We start from the raw sequence: 24,181 nt of genomic DNA on the forward strand, positions 1-24,181 counted from the left end.
CTGCAGGGAATTTCTTCCAAATCCCATCACAAAGGCTTGTCAGATTTTGTCAGATTTGGCCAGGTGTTTGACTGCATCCAGGTGTTGGGGAAATGAAAACCACGAGCCCTGCGAGACCAGACACATCAGCGGCGCTGTGGGTCTGGCGGACGCGCCTTCCTCCCCCACCGACGGCCAGTCGTCCTCCCTGCCCGGCCCCTCCCGCCAGCCTCCTCTCACCCCCCTTCTTTTGGAAGGGCTTCTGGGAGGAGAAGGATGAGGCGGGAGAGATCAATCTTTGAAGCCTTCCTAACAAAGATAAAGCCAACGATTTTCTGTCTTGTTTCAAAAGCTTTACCTCTCCCCCGCCTAGCTGGTCTTTTCCACAGGCCAGTGTGGAGAGCCGCTCTATCACAGGAATGATCTAGCAGACAGCAGTCAGTTTTCTCAAATACCTTCCACCCAGTTTCAGACCTAGAGTGAGAGGTTTAAAAGATACTTTAAAAATTTTGGCTCCTACTTGCCTCATTTTGTGTCTGTGAAAGGTGTCCAACACACCTTCCCCCCAGAGAAATACACACACATACACACACAGCCTTCTTTATCATATCATTTTTCTGCCGTTTCTCTCTTGTTTAAACACAAACATAATAACAATTGCTCTTTTAAGACACCCATTCCAAGCTCAAATGCTTCACTTGGTAAATCTGTCCTCTGGCTCCGCTGGAAGTGTCCCAGCAGAAATAATGGAGACAACAGGATCTCATTTTTATAGAAGTACATTTATGTTCTTAAAAATTGACACACACACAGAGTGAGATCACTAAATCAACTCAAAACTAAATCTCTTTGTCTTTCCCTGTGCTGAAGGGGAACAACTGAAAAGAGTGGATTTTTATTAATATCATCAAAAGCACACAGATATGGGGGGAGTGATTAAGGAAAAGAAGTAAACATTTGTTCGTTTGAAAATAATTAGTAGTTTGAAAATGGTCTTTTCTCCCTGAATTTGGGTTTAAACTAGTAGATGAGGCATTTCTGTACAATATAGAAAGAAAGGGGAGACCCTAGGCCCCAATGGGGATTTTCAGGCTCTTGTGTCAGCTCTGCCACCAAACTCACTGTGTCACTTTGGATGAGTCATTTCCCTTCTCTGGAACATTTCCAAGTCCGTAAAATGAGTGGGTTTCTGTCTAAGGCCTTGTGCCCTCCTGCATCCAGGCTCTTTCTGGAGTAATTAGTTGGGGGAGAGGAGAAGCTTCAATCTGGCCCCCACCCGGATCCTTCGGGCCTGAACTAATTACACAGCCTCGGGTCGCACCCAGCAGCCCCTCTCCCCCGCCCCCGGGCGGTGACGATGGCTCCCGGAGATCAGGCGCGGCTCCCAGCTCCACGTCCGGATGCTGGCCGCCGGCCTCGCTGCCGCGTGCATTAGCCTCTCAATGGAGACCCTCGGGGCTCCGGCCCCCCGCCGTCCCCGGCAGCATCCGGAGCGGAAAAGGCGCTGAACTGGAAGGGGGCTCTCTTGGGTCTAGACGGGCGCCTTCTCTAAGCGGTGAATTGCTGCGACTGGGAGGCGAGACCCATTGCACCCCACGTGTTGCTGGAGTGGGGACCCAGGGGTTAAGCTGGACCCCCTCATCGTCACCGCCGTCCCGGGAAACCTGTCATTAAAGTTAATTAACTTTTCCCACACCCCTTGGCTGGTAACAACCCGCTGCTAGCTTCCTCCCCGGCTCCTAAGTGCAACCAGATGGGCGGCCGAGCTGCCCCCGCCGCGCGCCCGCCGGGGCCGCCGGGGGTTCCAGGGAGGCCGCCAGGGCCCGCGGCCCGGGCGGGGAGCAGGCCGGGGCGGCCACGCCGGGCCAGCCCCGGCGGCCCTGCAGCCAAGGTGGTTTGCTTAGCAGGCCCGGCTGCTTTCTGGCAGGAAATGAATAGCTCCCAGATGAGCTCAGGCAACCTGAGAGGTCGTGAGAACGGCGCGAACCCCCGCCTGTGCAGCCGGCAGCCTGCCAGGCCGCGGGGGGAGCGGGCGGCGGCGGCGGCGGCGGGAGGCCGGGAGGCCCGGCGGGCGGGCGGGCGGCGGCGGGGGGAGAGGGAGGAGGGAGCCGCTGACACACGAGCCCGCGCCCGCTCCCGCTGACAGGCAGGCAGCCGCCCGCGCCCGGCCGCCTCCCCCGCTTCCCCGCCCGGGGCCCCAGCGCCTCCCAAGCAGCAGGCCCTTAGCCGCAGAAACGCGGCCGCCCGGCCCGCCGGGCCCGGGGGTGGGGCCGCCTGCCAGTGTTTTTCCAGTTCCCCCGGTAGCTCCGGGCCGCATTTAGAAGCCGGGAAACTGGGCCGAGGCCAGTGTCAGGGCAGCACAGGCCCTCGCGGCCGCCGGAGCCCTGCCAAGCGGCAGGCCAAGCCTTGGGCGGCGGGGTGGGGTGGGGATGGAGGCGGCGGGGGGGGGGGGGGAATGGAGACGCGGGGAGATGGAGACGGGGGGGATGGAGGGGGGATGGAGGCGGGGGGGGTGGGGGATGGCGGCGGGGGGGGTGGGGGATGGAGGCGGGGGGGGTGGGGGATGGAGGCGGGGGGGGTGGGGGATGGAGGCGGGGGGGGTGGGGGATGGAGGCGGGGGGGGTGGGGGATGGCGGGGGGGGGTGGGGGATGGAGGCGGCGCGGGGAGCGGTCGGGCAAGGGCGGCTCAACGCACACCGTCGTCCCAAAAAAGACAGAGCCGACAGACGGCAACTCGCGACTCCGTAAAAAAGGAATCTCATCTTCGAAAACCCCAGCACCTACTAAGTGCCCAGTAAGCCCCCTGCAAGCGTTAAAAAGATAACACTAAGTCCCACCCAGCCCCTGCCCTCCCAGAGCTCTCAGTTTAGCTGGGGAGACAGACAAACATCCAAGTGACTCACCCCCGACCTGATGTGGGACGTGCCAGAAAAGAAGTTTCAACAAAGGGCACCTAAGAACAAAGAGACTGATTCTGATTTGAGAGGAAACCAGGTAAGGTCTTCAGAGAGTTGGCACCTGAAGCGGAGAGGTGACAGATGCGTTCCACAGGAAGAGATGGGAATGGAACTGTGAGGGAAAACGCAGAGAGAGGTAAATATGTAAGTCCAGTTTGGGGAATTTCAGGAAGTTTGCCATGGTTGTACTGAAATTTTCAAATATATGAATTGGCTCAGAGGTCAAAAACATAGAGCCAAGGTTGACTGCTTCAGTCCTTGGACTGCAGAATAGCCCAGAGGTTAAAAGCACATGATCTGGCTTCAGGTTGTTTAGGTTGTAAGTCCAGGCAAATAACTTATCTTCTCTGTGCCTCCTTTGTACCGTACGTGTCATTTGTACCTCACAGGGTGGTATGGCATAGAGTTGTGAAGATGAAATGCATAAATGCAGGCAAAGCATTTAGAGTGGTGCTTGGCATGTAATCCCCCAGTGCATGTCAGCTATTAATGATTCCTAAGCCACAGTGAGGGATGTTCACCAAACGGGAAAGTCAGCCCTGGCCTTTGCCCAGTGATTTCAGGAGCTGCTTGTAATTGCACCGGGCCCCATGTGAAAGCACCACTGCCTCTTCCCTAGGTTCTGAATTTCATGTATGCATTCAATAATTATTGAACCAGGTACCATGGAAATAAAGGGAGAAGAAAGGCATGATCTCTGTAGCTATAAAGCTCACAGTCTAGTAGGCCCAACAGACTAATTTTAAAAAAAAATTAATTACTCTATGTTAAGTGCCATAAAAGAGGAGTCGTGTACACTGGTGGTACAAAAAGGTCATAACAGGTAACTTTTGCGGCCTCCAAATCATGATTAATTTTTGTATAAATTTTTGTGACCATAGAAAGTGCTGGTATAGTAAATAACTAGTCAAATTCTACCTAAGAAAAATTAGTGTCAAATGGTTAATTTTAAGATTAATCATTTTACAATACTAATATCTTCCGAATGAGCAGAGTCACCTTGATATGGTCAAGGAATGGACTGGGGAGTCAGGGAATCCTGGTTCCAAACTGGCCACTGCCTGTGAGATGCTCAGCAAGTCCTCTTAAGTCTCTGGTCTTCAGTTTCCTCACTGACAAGGTGAGAAGCTTAGACCAGAAGTCTCTGAAGTCCTTCTCAAGTCCACAGTCTGTGATTATCTCCTCAGCATGCTTCCGTGTGCCTCTACAGCTTGACACTTGTGATGTGGCTACAAGAACCTGTATCTACAAGAACCTGTATCTGGCACATTTCAGAACTTTCAACCAAGGTCCTGGGATGATTTTACATCCAAGTGTTTTCATCTGCAGTTAAAGATTTGGAAACAGACCTGAAGCATGGGCCCTGTACTTCCATTGTTGCAAGGAAATAGGCCACATGTTTTCTTGGAGACCTGCTGTGTTAGTGAGAATCGTGTTCACTGTGTGACCCATCAAAGGAAGACTACATCTGACAGGATTAAATGTATCTAATATCTGCCACTAAGACCCTATCCTTCGCTGTGATATCTTGTTATCTTACTTGGAAAACAGAATAGCAAGAGTTAAAAATGCCATCACTTTCCCTCTTCACCCTAAGCACTTTCTCCCCACCCCCCCTTCACTCACACACTTCTTTTCTGAAAAGAGAATGTGGTCTGTTGATTACCAGACTCTCTCCATTTAGGAAACATATTTCCCCAGCTGGTTAGAGTTTTTCCACTGGTACATTTACTGAAGTAACTAAACTTACTGAATTAGTCTGGTTAAACAAGAAGAAATTAGTGAAGTCAGTCTGAATTAGTGAAAAATCTGAATTTTAAATATCCAATAGGAGGAAGAACAGTAAACTTGGCAAATACTTGTAGTGAGTCTGAATTCATAGTTTACAGAAGCACTTGCTTTCATCAAACGAATGCACTAAAGTCATTTAAAGACTGTATTCTCTTAAGCAGGTTAAACATAGCTCTTGCAGTATTATTTATACTATAAATCTTTATAGTAAGAATAAGAAGAGCCATGATTTGCAGCTCAAGTAAATAATTGAAGTCTAAATTAATAATAAGGCTTTACTGCAGCTATTCTTTCTATGTCTGGATATGCTTCCAATTGTAATTTGCCTTTAGTGAAGCAGGGATCAATGAATCTTCTTTTTTTTTTAGAATTGCAAGTATCAATGATAGTGATGTTATTTAAGGAACATTCTTTGTAGTTTACTATTTTGTTATTCACAAATGTGATCTGTTTTCATGTTAAACTAATTCTGCTAGTTTACTCATCAATATGAGACATGAAATTTATAAATCCAGTTGACAAAACCTCCAACCTAGAGAAAAACTACTTCAACTGACAAACACCACCACCCTAAACTTGATGTTTTCTGTGACATAGTTTCTCTTCTATCAGCTTTTCCCCTAAGCCATACATTTGTCCCTAAGGCATCAAAATGTAAAACAGGAATATTATTCCTTAAGGGGGCCAGGAGAGGGTAAATGCCACGTCAAATCAGTTTCAGAAGCAAGTACCATATACGACATTTAGGAGTAAAAGTAAGTAAAAGTACTCGAGGCATTTCTTCATTTTAGTGAATACCCAACAGATATCTGGGGTCAGGGATGAGATACAAACCATAAAGGAAGGCTTCCCGTACCCCAGATTTGTGAAGAACAAATACTCTTGAACAGAAGTTATTCTTTCCTGTGCCTGTTCCGTAATTAGGACCCATAAGATTATTTTCATACAAATAGAATCTTGAAGGATCAAACAGATATTTCCCTTAAAACTCTATATTACAAAGTAATTGTGGAATTGCCCATTAATACCTTACAGAGGAGAGCAAGTCTCTAAAAAACTCTGAAACCAAAGACTCGTTTGGATTATTTTTCTTATTTTGGAGTTGGGGGAAGGGCACGATGGGAAAGGAGCATAATGTGTGATCATCTAGAGAACTTGGAAACTACTGTGATCTCACTGAGATTTCATTTTAAGTTCAAACCAGGAAGTATCCATCCAAAGAAGAGACATTTTGAAACAGTTTAATGCTGGGAGCAGTTCATAAAGGATAATTTAAAATGTCATTCTTGCCTCAAATATTCGCACAGCTCCTATACAAAGACCTGAGGCTATAGTCATATTTACACGCATATGCTAGTTTAAAAATAGAAGTTGGATTTCAAACAATTGATCATCTTGAGACATAGCAACTGGTTTCTAACCTATGTGGGGTTGAATTCAACTTTTTTTTTTTTTTTAACATATTTATTTATTTATTTATTTATTTTTGGCTGTGTTGGGTCTTCGTTGCTGCACGTGGGCTTCTCATTGCGGTGGCTTCTCTTGTTGCGGAGCACGGGCTCTAGGCAAGCAGGCTTCAGAAACTGTGGCTCGCGGGCTCAGTAGTTGTGGCTCGCGGGCTCTAGAGCGCAGGCTCCGTAGCTGTGGTTCACCGTCTTAGTTGCTCCACGGCATGTGGGATCTTCCCAGACCAGGGCTCGAACCCGTGTCCCCTGCATTGGCAGGAGGAATCTTAACCACTGCGCCTCCAGGGAAGCTCCTCAACTTAATTTTTTAAAAGCCAAGTTTTCATGTTCAGCGTACAGCCTCCAACCAAGGGTTCAGATCTTGCTCTGTGCTGCCCCTCATCTGAGCTAGTCCCTCCTCAGCCTTTCCACTGTTCTCTCTGGAAACTTGTTCTCTTAAATAAATGCCCCTCTACCTGCAGCCTCGGTATGAACACCCCCCGCCCCCCCGCACTGCCGGTTCTGCTTTTCCTTTGAGCCTACTGGGTGGGTGACACATCATTGTGCCCACTCCACGTGTGAGTAGAGTAGGAAGCGGGGTAGGGGAATGAGGGGTGCGGGTCCCAGGGCTGCAGCGTGAGGACCTATTCCCAGTGCCATCCCCCCCCAACACCCTTGCCCAGACAGGGCTTTTCCTTCCACGGGGAAAAGTCTGGTGTCATCCAGCTCTCCCACTCCTTGGTTGTCAGGTCCTGGTCAGCTCTCCTTCTGACTGGTCCTGCCTTCTCCCCTTAAGCTTACTTCCACCTGGCTCCATCCTTCCCTTCTTTCTCAGGGACTGCACTCTGGATGCCTTTCCCCTTCATCAAGGATGTGGCCCACAAAACATCAGCTCTTATTCCTGAATTTTCAACCTCCTTTACATTTTTTACTTTTTCCTCAGCATATAAATACATTCATTTTTCTACCATCTTTCAGAGCCAGCTTCCACCACCCTGCACTCCTCTCTCCACCCGTGACTGCCCTCCTCCCTCCTCACCAAGGACCCTAGACTCTAGTTCTAGCTCATAGCCTCCCTTGCCTCACTTCTCTCTCACTGTTATCCCTGCAGCCAGACTTCTGAATGCCCCTCCCTCTGTGAACAAATCAGATGGTCCCTCTTTTGTTTTTTCCTCTGTCAACATTTGTGAGGTTCTGACCATGTGCAGACTCCATCCTGGACATTCTCTCCTTCCTTAGCCCCCCTGGCGCCCCTTTTTCCTGACTTCCTCCAACCTCTCTGGTGACTTCTCAACATCCATCATGGGATTTTTTTCCCACGACCTACGCATTAAGGTTGCTTCCCTGAAAAGTCTATCCATGCCCTTTTCCTTTTGTCACTCGTCACTCACCACAGTGACTGGTGTCTGCATGAAGACCACCACCAAATCTGGTATCTTCAATCCCAAATTCTGTCCTGAGCTCCAGACCGTGGACCTAGCCGCCCACGGGCCATCTCCACATGAAAGTCAGTACGTCCCCATCTCTGCGAGGTGTCCTACCCCTGTCTTCCCAGGCTTAATGCGTCTTCCTCAACCCCACCACCCATCTCCTCCCTGCATCCCACAAGACACCGGGAACCATCAGGCTTCCCTGTTGTTCGAATCTCAGCCCCCTTTGTCATTGCCTTTGTGCAGGAACTTCGAGGTTTCTGCTTTCACCTCCTTCAGTCTTGCCTCCCTCCAACCCATCAAGCACACTCCAGTCACATAGCCAAACAACCACGTCACCGAGAGAAAAGGCTTCCTATTGCCTCCACCTCCAGAGAAACTCGCGTGATTTGCTCCTGACCTACCCTCCTGCCTTATACCCTACAAGAAGTCAGCATCCCGTCCATGATTGCCCTGCACGCAAAGCTGCACCAGTGCCATGAGCCCTCCATCCCTTTACACACACCATCCCTGCGCCAGAAGCATCACTCTTCCACCTCTCCATCCAGAGACCTCCTACATATGCATCCTTCAAGACTTTGCTCAATTCACCTGCTTCCAGAAACCCATCCTGAGCCCTCCCCGTCCCTCTTGCCCCCTCCTGGAGCATTCAACACAGCACTGATGATACTGGATTATAGTGTCTCTTTATCTCTCTCCCCAACCCAGACTGTGCAAGTTTTGGAGGCAAAAACAATATATTTTTTCTCTACTCACAGCATGTGGCACAATGCCTACCATACAGAAATCCTTCAGGAAGCTATACATTACTAGTATAAGAAGAAGGAGGATATTAATAAAAATAACAACTCACGTTTGAATAATACTTTAAGGTTCACAAAATGCTTTCGCAAACACTCTCTCATTTGATACCAAAAGCAATCCATGTAGGTAAGTAGGACTGAAAATGTTATTCTCGTAGCAAATGTGGATAATTCATCTCAAAGAGAGGAAATGGTTTGGCCAAGGTGGCAGGTAGAGAGTGACAGAAACCTGTTCTCCTCACTCCTGCTTTGCTGCCTTGGATGCGTAACTGAACCTCTCAGGGCACAAGAAGCGCAGGTCCCTTCCATCCTCCTGTCTACCGAGCGGCAGAAGAATTAATGCAATCGAAGCCAAGTTTTATTTTTACACAGAAAGCTTAATGATTCTCAATGGAAAAGAATCAAAAAAAAAAAAAGAATATAGATATATACATAAATATATATGTATAACAGAATCACTTTGCTGTACACTTGAAACTAAGACAATAATGTAAATCAACTATACCTCAATAAAAAAATAAACAAACTGGGTGGAACAAAAAAAAAAAAAAAAGCTTAATGATTCTCAGCACAAATGAATTGCCAGGAACTTTTCAGAACCAAAAATTATAGAGAGAGAATGGGAAAATAAATCCTAAACTTTAAGAAGTAAGAAAAGTATCCAATTTTGAAGATCATATTTGTGTGGCTGGTTTGAGAGTCATTCTTCAATAGGTGAAGGAGTCACACCATGACCCAGAGAAACCAGTGGGTAAAAGCACCTAAGGGTGTAACAAGGTGTTCCAAAGCACCAGCCATGGGGGTGGCCACACCAGAACAGCTGCCAATACAGGGCGGCTATTTGCAACAAGATCAATACAGTCTCTGTAAGCAAAATGTCCCAGAGCCACGAAGCAGTTTCTGAATTTCCAGATGTAGTTTGGGCTTTTCTTTCCTGTCTGTGACTGCTGGTGTTTGCATCCCAGTTTTGTGGTAGATCAAAATGAGCATGTATTACCTGAGGGGTTTCTTTAGAAGAGACAGTTTGTTGAGGTCACCTGCAGCTCAGGATGCGATACCGAAAGCCAGGGGCATCCGGCACCAGTGGGTCACAGGCCCACAGAATAGCTCTCCATTGCAGCTGGCTAGTCATTCACCAGGGATTCGTGTAGCACCTACTTCGTGCCAGGCGCTCTTCTAGGCACCAGAGTTTCTTCAGTGAAAAAGACAGGCAGGCCACAGCTCTCAGTGAGCATATATCCCACTACGGAGAAGACAGTTAAAAAAAAGAAATTAAATAAATAAAGGAAAGAACGTCAGCTCATGGTAAATACTATGAAGAAACTAAAATCCGGTGCTGTGATAAAAGGGACAGAAGTGTGGCTGGGGGTCTAATTTGGGATGGATGATCAGGGAAGGCCTCACTGAGGAGGTGACTCCTGAAGCCAGGAAGGCCAGTAAAACAAAAAGCCCAGCCTGATTTTACAGGTCCGAAAATGTCACCTCTGGCCAGCCTGGGCAAGGTTTGTAAATGGCTGACTGTGGTACCCGGGGCCACAAAGAGGACCAGTGTCATTTGCTGCTGTTTCATGAATACAATTACTAAAAACTTCTCCCAGTTTGCAAAGCACTTGAAATATTCGAGGTAGAAGCTAATTCAGAGAAAACGGATGCAATTCCTTCGTTTCCTGCAGGAAGAAGTGGGGTCTATGGCGCGAGCTTTGGTTCTGTATCCATGTGTTCATTCCATAGATAATCCTCTGAGCTTTCACCTTGCACACAGTGGTGGACTGGGAACCCTGGGGATGCAGTGATGAACAGACATGAAGGCCTTCAGGAGGTCACAGTCTAGAGAGAGCCATGGTGTATGGACCATATTGGAGGAAAAGTGCTGAAAGCCGTCATCCCAACACCCCACCCCGGTCTAGCCAGGAGCCCTTCTCCACGGTTCTGTATTTCTCCATTCATTCATTTATCGAATATTTATTGTATACCCATTATGTGCCAAGCCTGGAGATACAAAGGAGAATAAGGCAGATGGGGGTCCCTGATTTCTCAGGACTTAAGTCGTAGCCAGGAGGAGAGAGACAATAAAACATTAAACAAAGAAATTAACAAGGTAATTTCTAAACTGATGAAGTCTTCTGAGGAACGTAAAATAGGGCATGAGCTAGCATGCTGGTGGGGGAGGGAGGAGTCCTCTGGAGAAGACTGTGAAGGGTGGAAGGATCCAGCAAGTCAAGATCTCAGGAGAGAACATGACAGGCAGGGACACGGTGGGAGAAAGTCCAGCAGCAGGAAAGAGCAACGGCGTGCCGGGGGAACAGCAAGGCCAGCGTGCCTGAAACATGCTGACCAAGGGGAGTGGGGCCCTCACTCAGCCTCAGAAAGGCTGGCAGGTCACATGGGGCTTTGATGGTCTCAGTGAGGAATTTGGGTCCGACCCTAAGAGCAATGGGAAACCACTGGAGCAGCGGTGCCCCATAGAGATCAAATGTGAGCCACGTGTGCGATTTAAAATGTTCTAGTAGCCACACTTTTTAAAAGTACAAAGAAACATTAATATTAATTTTAATATTTTATTTAACCCAATATATCCAAAATATTACTTCAACATGTAATCCATGTGTAAAATTATTAATGGGATATTTTACATTCTATTTTGGGGAACTAAGTCTTTGACATAGGTGTCTGTGTTATACTGACAGCAATTCTCAATTCAGACCAGCCACATATCGAGTGCTCAGTAGACACCTGTGGCCAGTGGCTGCCATCCTGGCCAGAGCAGCATTGGAGGGTCTAATGATAATCGTCTTCCCAGATAGCCAGGCTCAGGGCTATCTTTCATTTCTCCCTTCCCCTCACACCTACCTGCCATCATCATCCACCAGGAACTTAGACAGTTCCCTCTCAAACCACCACATCTATCCCGACATCTACCCCAGCTCAACTGTCTTCAATATTTTGCACACCAGTTATTGCTACATCCTCAGAATTGTGCTTTTTGCCTTTGCTCTATCTCCACCAATCTCTCGCCACCGGACTACTGATGTTTCTGCTAAAACACAGCTCCCCCTTCTCCCTTCTCCCCCCCAAAGCTTCCATAGCTCCCACTGCCCTCATATAACACAGTTAAAACCCAGGTCCTACTTGGTCCACTTCACCTCACTTGCACCAGTGACTTACGCAAGTAATGAAAGTCATGTAATTTTATTTCCCAGAATATCCTTAAACACTATGAACAGTTGTAAAAACATTGAAAGCTTTCAGGCTTTTGTTTCCATTTATTATTCCCCTTTAATAGTAATTTTTCTCTCTGTACAAAAGTGTTCTCTATTTTTTTCTTATTTGATAGTTTTTATTTTGTGAAGTTTTTTTTTTTCTTTTAAAGGCAATTTCAGTGACCTGCAACATTTGGATATGAGTTGCCTACTTATTGCTTGATTTCTTGGTAGTTCTCATCCCACAAGCCAACTGCTAGCAAAAGTGATACATGGCAAACATACATCATCAGGATAATGTACGTAATCACATGGGATGTGTGTGTATATAAACATTTAAGTGAAAGTAAATTTAATTGTGTTTTGAGCCACCTATGACATCACTTGAAATTACAAGAAACTCTATGAGCTATAACAAGTCCAGGCTGGAAATCCCTAAAATCTTCCTTGACTTTGGTTTTGACCTTATAAGAACAACTGAGCTGCCATCTTTGAAGGACAGTTGAAGGCCATTCCTCGTTTTTCTTTTTCCCCTTGGTTGAAACATTTAAGTAGCTGAATATGTAATTTTTGCAGACCCCACTCCAAAAGAGCCATCAAAACCAAAATTCACATGATGCCCACATGTCCATACAACTGCTCTTGACTATGGATGTGAGATATTAACTCCAGAAATAGACTGGATGTGAATTGAGTCACAAATTGCTATTGAAGGAAGTTTGCGCTTACATCCCTGGAAAGTAATATTAAAAGGCCAGGGGTTCACAAGCCTGCTGCAGCTGGAGTCCCCTAAATCTTGTCTATCAACTTGATTTGGCTTGATTCTAATTTGGTTTGAGAGCCTACTTCTGTTCTTTGCATGTATTTGAGTATAAATGAAGGTCTAATAGTACTTTTTCCTTGTCTAACAGGCACATAAAGGCACTTCTCCTTGCCAGACCATGGGGTCCAGGGCTTTTCTAAGAAAATCCACCAACAAAGCTCGTAAAACTTGTGGCTCCCCAGGCTGCCTCGAGTTCTGGTCTCCAATTTTCGTATTTCCTCCCAACATTAAACTCTTACTGAGCACCTACTATGTGCGCGCACTGTGTCACTATGGAGAGACAGATGAATGAGACACTAGTCTCTCCATCTCTGGAGAACTTAGGTATAAATAAAATATTTTCAAAAGGGGGGCCCCTAAGGTGATTCAAACAAAATGAACGCTTCTTTTTTGAAAGGCTGGGATGCCAGCCAGTTTGGCAGTTGAGAGCAGAGGGAGAAGTGAAGAGGTTAGAAGAAGTCCCGGAGCTGGGTGTGGTTTCCAGAGGGAGGGCAGAGAAAGGCCAGGTCTGACCGGTTTCATGTGCTAATGAGTCACAGCCATCAATCAATCCTTGTCCATGAAAGCTGCCTCTTTAAATCCCCTGGAGGGGGCCAGGTGGAGCCAGAACCTGACCTGGAGACGGGCCCTGCCCCAACTCACAGTGACCTCGGCAATGTCACTTGCCCTCATTTAACTCCAGTTTCTTTATCTGTAAAATGGGAACATTGGATCATATTGTCCCAGGAGTCCTCCCAGTAGGCCTGCCCCCCGAATGAGGGTCAGTATATGTGGACAGTGTGAACTGTGGAAGTATTTATGCCAGATGGTGCAGTTAGATGGCTGTGTTCCATGAGTTGCAAGTCTACATTATCTGCCCCCAGACACAGAGCCCCTTTCAATTGCTCTTTTCTCCACCCTCGTCCCGAATCTCTACCCACTCCTATTTCTGCCTCGTTTGTTTCCCTCTACTCCTTTCTGTTTGGTTCATGTTTCATTCATTCATTCAACAGCTACGTTTAGCACCTTGCTGTGTAGTGGGTACTACATCAGGTACCCCTCTCTCTCCCAGCTCCACTCTGGGGTGAACTTCCAAGTGGAAAGGGAAGAAGAGAAGGCAGGGAGACTGGGCTGTCCTGCGCAGTCAGGCTGGTCCCAGGAACCTGATGCTGGGCTCCTGAGCTCCAGGGAGGGCCCTGCCACCCTGTGCGTGGGCCACGCGGCAGCAGCCATCCGTTTCCTGGATTCTCGCCAGATTCCCTGGAGGGTGAGGGGAGCTCCTGTTAACGGGGTCCTGCTACACTTCAGGCTCAGCCTTTCAAAATGAAACGGCCACTCCCTCCTCCTCCCACACTCCTCCCTCCCCAGTTCTTTTTCCCTCTTGCGTTACAACCATTTCAGGCCCTTTGGCCTCCTTACGCTTGAGGATATTTGGGTTTGTTGATGGGCCCAGAGAGGAGGCAAGTGACCCCAATAAGTGGAAGGGCGAGTGTGGGCGTGACAAGCCTCAAGGAGAGGGCACTGGCCCCCCAGCAGAAGGGTAAAGCTGAGTTAGGAAGTTGCGCTGGGGGAGGGACCTCCGATGGAGCGAGGCCCCTGGTGAGGCCTGACGGTAGCTGAGTAACTAGGTTTCGGGGTTCAGGTTACCTGACAGCAGCTGGCATTTCTCTGCCACCTCCAAGTCACCTGCTCTCCCCTCCCTGTGGCTTCTATTTCTTTGAGCTGGGAGGGGCCGTTGTGGAATCTGATTGAGACTCAGAGCCGGAGGACACCTACCTCAGGGGAGCCAGGGCGAGCCCCTCACCCCGCTCCATGGACCAAGTGGCGGGCCTGGGTCCCACCCCACCTGGAGACTGACATCTCCATGAGGGGAGCCGTCACCTTTCCTTCTGTCCTGTGAGAGTCCCATCTCATTTTTCTTGCTCCTGACGAGTGTTTCTGCATGTAAGTAAGGAGGTGGTGAAGGCAGGAAGGGGGAGTGTTGAACCAGGGACCCAGGGCTGCCCAAAGTTGCTGCAACTTCCGAATGAAAGAAGAAAAAAAAATCTCTGAGTTGTGGTGAGGAGGGCTGTTTCAGAAAGAAATGAATTGGGATGAGAGTGGGGTGGTGGGTGTGGAGAGAGAGAGACAGAGAGAGGGAGAGGGAGCGAGAATGAGAGTGATTTATTCTGAGAGCAAAAAGTTAGACTCTGGTCCCTTGCCACAGCCTGAGAATCTCCGTATCTCAATCTCTCTCACTTTCCTCGCTCCTCCTGCCCCACACCCCTCTCCCTCTCTGTCTTCTTTTGCTTCAGTGGTTTGTGTTATCATTTGCCAAGATCCTTGGGTCCTGGTGTGTACTTCAGCCCCAGCTCTAAGTCTTTCCCCGACTCCAGGAATGGTACACATAAACCACTGAGAATGGAGCCCTCCTCAGCAGAAACAGCACACGGGCTTCTGCTCAGCCTCTGTGGCCTTGGACCAGCTCTTGGGATAGGCTCCTGCCTGGAGACAGGCACCCCCACAGCCTGCCTCACAGACGCTGGCCCGGCCGGCCTAGGGAGCCTCTACCTCCCAGGGGAACTGGCAGGCCATGCCCACCGTCACCCCTCACCCTGGGCTAAGCCAGGTCCAAGGCACAAGGCTTCTCTCCCTGGGGACCAACCATATAACTCAGTGACCTTGAGAAAGTTATTTCTGTCTCTACAGACTTCCCTTTCTCTGTTTTAAAATAGATCAGAGACTTAACGCTGCTTAATTCATAAAGAAGCTGCATGGAAAAAGACTGACTTGTCCTGAAGTGTTTTGGCTTCCTGAGAAGAGCCCAAGGTTCCAGGAAACCTCCTTGAGCCACAGAGACGCATGCGCGCACAGACACATGCACGATGCACAGGTCAGCCCCCACGCTCCCTTCGCACCACACCCATTCCCAGACGGGGCTGGAGTGCCGGGGATGGGGACGTCGTTTGTGCACTAGTGGATCCCATGCAAAGTAGTGCTTGGAATAAGGTTAATGCTCAATAAATATGTATTGAATGAATGAGCTTGACAGATACTGCCTGTGTCCCCTCCCTGTGCCAGTCACCATGCCCTCAAGTTGCTCACGGTCCAGGAGAGAGACAAGCACGTAAACAAATACAGCCAACACAGAGTGAGTGATAAGGGCCACCAGGACAGAAGAGAATGCAGGGCACGGGAAGGCTCAGAAGAGAGAGTTTGGCTCTGCCCTGTGGGGGGCTGGGGAGACAGGGGTGTGGAGGTTCTGAGCATTGCAGGAAAGGTGGGATTTCATCAGTTGGACAAGAGGGGCAGGGGCAAGGGCTGGTGGCAGATATCTTCCAGCAGAGGGAAAACATGTTCAAAAGCACAGAGCCCTGAACCAGCATGGAAGAGTCATGACACCCACGAATCGTCCCTCCCCGGAGCTGGACCACAGGAGGGAAGCAGAGCACTAGGAGATGAGCAGGGGAGGCTGGAGGCTGGGCAAGGAGGGCTGGATCCTGTAGGTCATGTGTCTCAATACTTTCAAGCGATTCCCATACTAAACTTCAACATTCTTCTTGGACCCTTAAAATGTAATAGTCTTACTCATCTCTCTGCTGATTGAGAGACTGTATAAACATGACGGGTGTACAAAACCTCCACAGTAACTCTGAGACTCCCCCCACCACCGTGCCTGTCTCCACATCAGCGTCTGTATGTTGGAAAGCATTACTTAGGAGGACCACTTAATTTATCATTCAAACTGGTTCACTTTGGGGAGTGAAAGGGGTCACTATGAATAACTGCACCAGGGCAACAAGCAAGAACTAGGACCATTCTGGGCAAATCAGGATGTCGGGTCACCCTAGCTAAAGATCTTAGGCTGCACTGAAGGGTTTTATAGAGGTAAACAGTGTGATCAGATTCGTGTTATTGGAATTGAGTTACTGTCTCACTTTCATTTCTTCACAGAACAGAGGGAGTAAGAGGATAAGGATGGTTCAGATGTTCTCGGAGGCCCTTTCCAGCTTCGGCACTCTATAAATCTGTTTGGTAGGCATTTGAACAGTGAGAAGGGTTGGATAAAATATAACCTCAAGGAAGTTTTGGGGGTGGACTGCAATTCAACCTAAACTGTGAAGAGCCATACCAATATCCTGTGGTTTTAGTTGAAACCCAATGAATGTACCCAAGAAAAACACTCCCAAGGAAACTCCACTCATCCCCCGATCCAGGAAGGGAAAGGCGATGCCCATGAAAACATTCCATTGAAATTAAAGCCCTGCTGCCAATCAACCTCTCCCACAAGTCCTAGCCCTCCCTCCCTCCTCCTCCTGACTCTGGTAGCAAGCAGGTGAGATGTGAGTGGATCTGTATAAGGACGTGAGCATGAAATGCTTCAGTTAGTGCGGTAGGCTCAACTGCCATAACAACCCTCTCCCTCTAAAAAACGCTCTCTCAGGAAAAAAATCTTCATGGCTCTTCATTGCCTAGAGAACTAAGCACAAACTCTTCAACTTCCATTTCAAGATCCTCTACAATATGAAGACAAGCCACTTTCTTCATGCACCTTTTCTTACAATCTAATTGGACCTTGTGATGACCGCACTTTATATTATTCTCTCTAGGTGCTAACTCAGGTTATCTACACCCTACTTATCAAAATTATATCATTAAATTTCATCTCTTCCATGAAGCTTGTCTTTCCTCCTCCCTCTCTTCTTTTCTTTCAAGTCACTTAAACACTTATCTTTCAAGATACATATATACTATACTTCTAAATAAAGGTATAATTAGTGAGTGCTGGTATCTATCTCTGAATCCTCTTTCCTAAGGAACTGATAACAAGTGTGGTTTAAAGAAGTTTAGATTCGCTTCTATGTGTCCCACAGTAGGCTATTTATGTCCAGTTTGGAGATGCAAAGGAACTAGAATTAGCCAAACACTTTTGAAAAAGAACAAAGTTGGAGGATTACAGTATCTGATTTCAAGACTTATTTGAACGCTACAGTAATCAAGACAATATGGGGCTTCCCTGGTGGCGCAGTGGTTGAGAATCTGCCTGCCAATGCAGGGGACACGGGTTCGAGCCCTGGTCTGGGAAGATCCCACATGCCACGGAGCAACTAGGCCCGTGAGCCACAACTACTGAGCCTGCGTGTCTGGAGCCTGTGCTTCGCAACAAGAGAGGCCACGATAGTGAGAGGCCCGCGCACCGCAATGAAGAGTGGCCCCCGCTTGCCACAACTAGAGAAAGCCCTCGCACAGAAACGAAGACCCAACACAGCCAAATAAATAAATAAATAATAATTAAAGGTGCTAATAATTAAAAAAAAAAAATCACCTTCTCCCAAAAGAATTCCTTAAAAAAAAAAAAAAAAGACAATATGATATTTGTGTAGCAATGAGCAAATAGGTCAATGGAACAGAGAATCCAGAAATAGACCCCACATATATAGTCAACTGATTTTTGACAGACAGGCGAAAACAATTTAATGAGGAAATGTTGATCTATTCAACAAATTGTGCTGGAACAGTTGGATGAACAATGCAAAAAACCAACAAAAAAAGACCTTTGATCTATACTTCACGTCACATTGAAGAAAGAACCCAAAGCAGATCTTAGTCTAAATATAAAACCTAAAACTATAAAACTTCCAGAAGAAATATAGGAGAAAATCCTTGTGACCCAGGGTTAGGCAAAGATTTCTTAGATACAACACAAAAAAGTGTAGTACATTGCAAAAAATTAATAAATTAGACTTCACCGAAATTCAGAATGTCTCTTCAAAAGACATTGTTTTGAGAAATTAAAAAAGAAAAACACTGGTGAAAAAGAGAAAAAAGAATTTGGAGAAAATATTTGCAAATCACAGATTTGATAAGAACTGTATCCAGATTATATAAAGAACTTTCAAAACTCAATAATAAGAACAAAAAAACCAATTACAAAATGGGCAAAAGAGTTAGACTCTTCATCCAAAAAGAATATGGATGGCAAACAAGCACATGAAAAGATGTACATTCTTAGTCATCAGGGAAATGCCAATTAATATCACAATGAGATATGCCCCCATGACACACCCTCTAAAACCAGTCAAAAACTAAAAAGGCTGACTGTGTTAGGTGTTGGAAAGGATGTGGAGTAACCAGAACTCTCACACACCACTGGAGAGAATGTAAAATGGTACAACCACTTTGGAAAACAGCTTTTTAAAAACTTAAACCTATGCCTAACATATGATGCAGCCATTCCACTTCTAGGTATTTACTGAGACAGGAAAGCATATGTCCTTACAAAGACTTATCCATAAATATTCAAGGCAGCTTTATTTGTAATAACCAAAAACTGAAAACAATACAAATGTCTATCGATAGGTGAATGGATAAACAAATTGTAGTATATCCATACAATAGACTCAGCAAGAAAATGGGAAAACTTGTTGACCTATGCAACAACATGGATGAATCTCAGAATAGTTATGCTGAGTGAGAGAAGTCAGAAAAAGAAGAGTATGTCCTCTATGATTCCACTTATATAAAATTCTACAAAATGCAAACTATAGTGACATAGGCAAATCAATAGCTGCCTAGAGACTGGGGGAGAAGGGCAGAGAGGGTGCTGGAGAGGACAGAGAGCGATCACAAAGGGAGAAGGGGAAACTTTTGAGGGTGATGGATATACTCACTATCTTGATTGTGGTGATGGTTTCCTGAGTGTACACATGTGTCAGAGCTTACCAAACTGTACACTTTTTTACATGCATTTTTTAAATTGAAGTATAGTTAATTTACAATGTCGTGTTAGTTTCAAGTGTATAGCAAAGTGATTATATGATAGGAAACATATATATATGTTCTTTTTCATATTCTTTTCCATTATAGGTTATTATAAGATATTAAGTGTAGTTCCCTGTGCTATACAGTAGGTCCTTGTTGGTTATCTATTTTATATACAGTAGTGTGTATCTGTTAATCCCAAATCTCTAATTTGTCCCTCCCCCACCTTCCCCTTTGGTAACCATAAGTTTGTTTTCTATGTCTGTGAGTCTGTTTCTGTTTCATAGATAAGTTCATTTGTGTCACATTTTAGATGCCACATATAAGTGATATCATATGATATTTGTCTTTCTCTGTCTGACTTACTTCACTTAGTATGATAATCTCTAGGTCCATTCATGTTGCTGCAAATGGCATTATCTCACTCTTTTTTATGTACCACATCTTCTTTATCCATTCATCTGTTGATGGACATTTAAGTTGTTTCCATGTCTTGGCTATTGTAAATAGTACTGATATGAACCAAATTGTACACTCTTAATATGAGTTTATTTTATGTCAAGAATCCCTCAATAAAGCTTAATTTTCAAAAATAGACATATTTCTAAAACCTAGGAGCTCAGAGTCATGGGCTCACTGAAGAGACACCACTAGAAGAGAAGAGTTTTCGTTTGTTTGTCTACTTTGTTTTAACCGCATCGAGTCCAGCATCCTCCACAATCTGGCCCAGCAAACTTACAATGGACTGCTCTTCCCACAAAGCTTCCATACCGGCTACTGGGCCATCTGGGTGGGAGGAGGGGTAAATATCTAAGTCTGATTTCTTGAGACTTGCACCAAATGCTTCTGAACCACAAGTGGTCCCCTGGGATAGGATTGAAGGACTGGTCCCCAGGGCCTTAGAACTGAAAGGGGTTTTTGGGGTCTTCTGGTCCCACCTCCATCCCATGTGGGAATCCCCTCCACTTTGGAATAACCATCATCTCCCCTCTGACAATATCTTCCAGGATGGAAAACTCCACTATTCATGAATAGAATGCAAGTAGCTACATTCCAACAGGAAGAAACCAGAGGAGGACAAGAGGAAGTGAGAGAGCTGTCCTCTTGACCCTGAAACCCATCAGGATCCCTATCCTTTCTTTCAATGTGGTTCCTTAGGAATCTTAAATTTGGGAGGAAATCAACATCTTTTCGATAGACAAATACATTTCCGTTGCCCTGTGATGGAAGAGGGATGGGGAGAAAGGGAGATAAATGAATTTGAAAAATGAGACTTGAGTTGCCAACAAATTCTTTTAAAAAGGAAAACAGTTTGCATTTCTGACCCAATGGGCTATTTCTGTTTGGTTGGAGCAGTTTATACGTTAGTTAGCTCCAAAGAATTTTGAGCACATCTCTTAATGTTTCATTGTCTTGGCTTTCCCAATTTTGTGCATTTAGAATCAAGAGCCTGGGCTTGCCTTTCTCCTGCTCAACAAGGCTCATAAGAACACTGGGTCTGGGGAGAGAAAAAAGCTCTGTACAGAAAGACCAGGGCTGTGTCATTTCTATTTCTCCTTGACACCTTTTCAAGCTTGGTGATTTCGGCTACTTCTATCTGAAGGGAATAATCTTTTAAGCTCTCCATCCAATCTGTTCTCAGACAGGAGTTTAAACTCTCTCCCTTTCAAAGTTTATCAGACAGATCTACAGAGACTTCCCGGGAGGATGTTTACAAAGGACTTTGAGTGTTGCCAAGAAAAGAGAGAACGAGAAAGGTAGGGTTTCTGAAGGGCAGTTTCAGAGGCGGTGAGGTTAAAACATAAAAGGACCTTTCATTCTCTTACTAACAGGTTGTCCTAAGGCCAGTGGTGGGCAAATCAGTGTGCGACAGGGGCAGATGTCTTCCCTGTTGGAGAGGGTCCTCATCATCACTTGAGCTAGTGGAATTTGCTTCTCAGGGTAGACTTGCTCTCTCCTGTTGCAGAGTTGGAATTATTCCAGAGATTAAAGCTCATAGTTCAATTTCCCCTCACTCCTCTGCTTCTTTTAGAATCACTTTATTTCTCTGGGGGTTCTTCTTAAAAAGCGATGTCATGCTTAGTAACAGAATCAGATCGACATGACTGCGTAGCAGTAATCGTGTAAGAATAAATTCTTCTCCACTGGGGAGAGGAGAATTCTAGAACACGGTAATCACCATATCCAATAAATCATGTGATACAGGCACAGTGCATTTGGAGTATGGCTTCAGTAATATCAGAATTATTTAGAAATTGTGTACCTATTCAGGTATTTGCAACCCTGAAGGTCCCCAACTGTAGAAATCTAAATGCATTTGGTTTATTAAGTTTGGATACATTATGCGAGAAATTTCTCCCCATATTTAAACATATGTTAATACAAAGTTAGGTCTGGAGAATAACTTCTTTTTATGTATTACTTAGGTGTTTTTTAAAAAATTCTATAAAAACAAACACTTCTACAGCCAGTCTTAAGAAACAATTTTTCTCTCCGATCAAGATGTCTTCATTTTATCCAGTAAAAGATAAGTTTTCATCATCATAATCAAGCAGAAGAGAAATGATTCCCAGTGAGCTGCACGGCAAGTTGGGTAATGGTAGTTAATTTTAATTAACAAGCTCTGTCTTTGAATTGTTAATCACCATTCCTTTCATTTTAGTCAAGACGAAAACTAAATGGGTTTTCCCCCTCCCTCTTCAATGAACTATTACATTTCAAATGTCTTAGGAAAAGAAAATGAACTTCTGCCATTCGTCATAAAGCTGAGGTCTTCAACTGTAGGAAGAAAGACCTTGTTACGCATGGCAACGTCCTTGTGTGATGAAAAAGAAAACCTAAAAGATCTTCCAAAGAGTATCCACTGCAAAGTGAGTGGGTGGGAGGGCTGTGTGTTGGGAGAGAGGAGAGGAGGGTTGGCATTCAGCAGGAAATTTCCACGTGGGCCCAATAGACAGGGAAATCATAATATTAGGTACAAAGCTCTAGCCTTCAAGTCATGTAACATTAACATGAAAAGCTGGGAACCAAATTTTATGTTTCATGATACTGTTTTCAACACAGCATGTGCAGGCGAGCACACACACACACACACACAAACACACACACTTTCTTTTTGGCCGAGTCACGGGCTTGCAAGATGTTAGTTACCTGACCAGGGACTGATCCCGGCCCTTGGTAGTGAAAGTGCAGAGTCCTAACCACTGGACTGCCAGGGAATTCAGACACTTTTTTTTAATTAGTCTTTATTTCTTAGAGCACTTTAAGTTCAGAATATTTTTTTTTAAAGAAGAAAAACCATGGGTCTCTACATATTGCCAAGAAAGACCTCTAAGAACAAAGAGTAGCAGTAAGATTATTGAGAATTAAGCAAAATCCTAGAACAGGCTTCATCGATCTAAGTTACTTCTACCCACCACTGGGTGGTAGTATGATTGAAACCTTCATTCCCAGGTAAACTGTCCTCAAATCTCCCCCACTCTCCTCAGGTCACTGATGTCACCAGCTGGGACGTGTGTTTGTGTGTGTCTGTGTGTGTGTGTTTCTTTCAAATCAACAGAATGCTGTCCTGACTGAATGTGATCTGCAGCCATCGTGACAGAGGGTATTGTTCTGCCCTTTTCAATCAATGGTTTTCCATCCAGGGGACAGAGGGGTGGCTTAGAAAGAGGTCACCACGGGGCATGTGGCCTGCACTATGGTCCTGGGCTTGTTTTATGACACCAGAAGATATGCATAGTCAGCCCAAAGGAAAGAAATCAAAGTCTTTCAATTAAATTTTAAACATACACATGTCCATGCCACTGCCCCACTGAAAGTCAAGAACCTTACAGTCGCCTGGTGTAAAGGATCTCAAACTTGAGTCAAACCCCTCTGAGCTACAAGTTTGGAAAGATTTTTGCCTGTCAATGTGTTACTTTTGTTAAATCATAATTGGATTTCTCATTTTTCATTAATTAAAGCTACTAACAATAACAGCTGCCTTTAATCAAGGGTACACTATGGACCACCCCTAACAACTCTGTGACGTGGATGTGATTATCGGCCTTATTTCACAGGCAAGGACACTGGGGTTCAGAGAGATCAAGCCGCTCCATCAAAGTCATCCGCTCAGGAAGTGGATGAGCACGGCGTGACCCCAGACCTGTCTTCCCGTCAAAGCCCAGGTGATTCATCACAATTCTGTTTGGCCCAGCAGAGCCTCCGGTTGCAGGAAGCAGTCCCCGGTGCACCCACACGGCCAAGAGCAAAGGAAGGGGGCATCCTGTGGACACTACAACCCTTATCCAGGCAAATGCGACATTCCTGGCAAGCTCTCGGAGATGCTGAAAATTGTTCACAGGCCTCTTCTCATCTTCCCCACCATTAACACCTTGATCCCAGAAGTCTGTGGGCTCAGAGATAGAGAATCACTTGCTAAGTCCCATCCCCTCTCCTAAGAGACAGTTTGATTTTCGGTGGGGCTGTGCAGTGGATATCTGTTCCAGGACACGGAAAGTGTGCCTCCCAGCCCCTTCCACTGTTGGAGACCCCCGGAAGAGGAGAAATGGTATACAGGCTTAGGCATGACATGACTCCTTATTTTCCTTATTATTATTATTTTTTTCCTCTGCAAAATTGCTTTCCCTGGGATGCTATTCCTCACTGCCCAAGAAGTAAAGTCTTCAGCCTTGACTAACAAATATTGGAGAATTCTACTGTTCTTTTTTTACATAATTCCTTCAGTTGTATGACGTTACGAGCGTGTGATCTGCTTGCTGTCTCTAAGATTTCGGAGATACCACATGCTGACTGGTGCTGGCCATTTTGAAACAATCTGGGACCTAAACCTACAGGCCAAGAAAGACAAAGAGAGAGCCGGGCCATCAATCATTAGCAGATGTCCTGAAGCTGCTTTCTCACACTGCAGAGGTGGGAGTGGGGTCGGGCAGAAGGATGGGAACATTTAAATAGATCTTACTGGGACTTAAAAAATGAATTAGTACCATTAGATCTTTGAGACAAGCTGAGTCGATGTTGAAAATAATATTTGA

General features: G+C 45.9%; 1 long non-coding RNA gene across 1 annotated transcript; it reads right to left on the reverse strand.

Annotated features, from left to right (window-relative positions):
- Positions 1-744: 744 nt before the first annotated feature.
- Positions 745-7,680, reverse strand: LOC309660689. The gene is made up of 2 exons (XR_014263546.1): positions 2,883-7,680; positions 745-1,643 (listed from the first exon to the last, which is right to left on the reverse strand). It is a non-coding gene; the product is annotated as an uncharacterized lncRNA (long non-coding RNA).
- Positions 7,681-24,181: the final 16,501 nt, after the last annotated feature.

The sequence above is a fragment of the Balaenoptera physalus genome (assembly GCF_965194825.1).
Source record: "Balaenoptera physalus genome assembly, chromosome: 4".
Taxonomy (NCBI): Eukaryota; Metazoa; Chordata; class Mammalia; order Artiodactyla; family Balaenopteridae; genus Balaenoptera; species Balaenoptera physalus.